This window comes from Rhinopithecus roxellana, chromosome 20 (assembly GCF_007565055.1).
Source record: "Rhinopithecus roxellana isolate Shanxi Qingling chromosome 20, ASM756505v1, whole genome shotgun sequence".
NCBI lineage: Eukaryota > Metazoa > Chordata > Mammalia > Primates > Cercopithecidae > Rhinopithecus > Rhinopithecus roxellana.
This window is the reverse complement of record NC_044568.1, coordinates 73,501,464-73,502,005: the sequence shown is the minus strand read 5'-3', so window position 1 is coordinate 73,502,005 and position 542 is coordinate 73,501,464.

Here is a 542-nt window from a genome sequence, read left to right as displayed (position 1 = left end):
GCAATAAATCCTATCTGATGCAGAGACTTGGGAATTAATTCTTTTTTTTTTTTTTTTTTTGAGATGGATTCTTACTCTGTCACCCAGGCTGGAATGCAATGGTGCCATTTTGGCTCACTTCAACCTCTGCCTTCCGGGTTCACTCCATTTTCCTGCCTCAGCCTCCCTAGTAGCTGGGATTACAGGTGCCCACCACCATGCCCGGCTAATTTTTTTGTATTTTTAGTAGAGATGGGGTTTCACTGTGTTAGCCAGGATGGTTTCAATCTCCTGACCTCGTGATCCGCCTGCCTCGGCCTCCCAGAGTGCTGGGATTACAGGCATGAGCCACCGCTCCTGGCCAGGATTTCATTCTTTAAAAAATGCTTTCAGCTCATTTTACCTTAGCTCTACCCTCCATAATTCTTAAGGCTGGTATTTAATTTTTAAAATATTTTAATCGGAAATTATTTTAAAACAGTTTGTAGGTACTCAATTTAAAAAGGGATGTTTACGTCCTGGAACTCAAATTATAAAAGTATTTTTCTGGCCAGGTGTGGTGG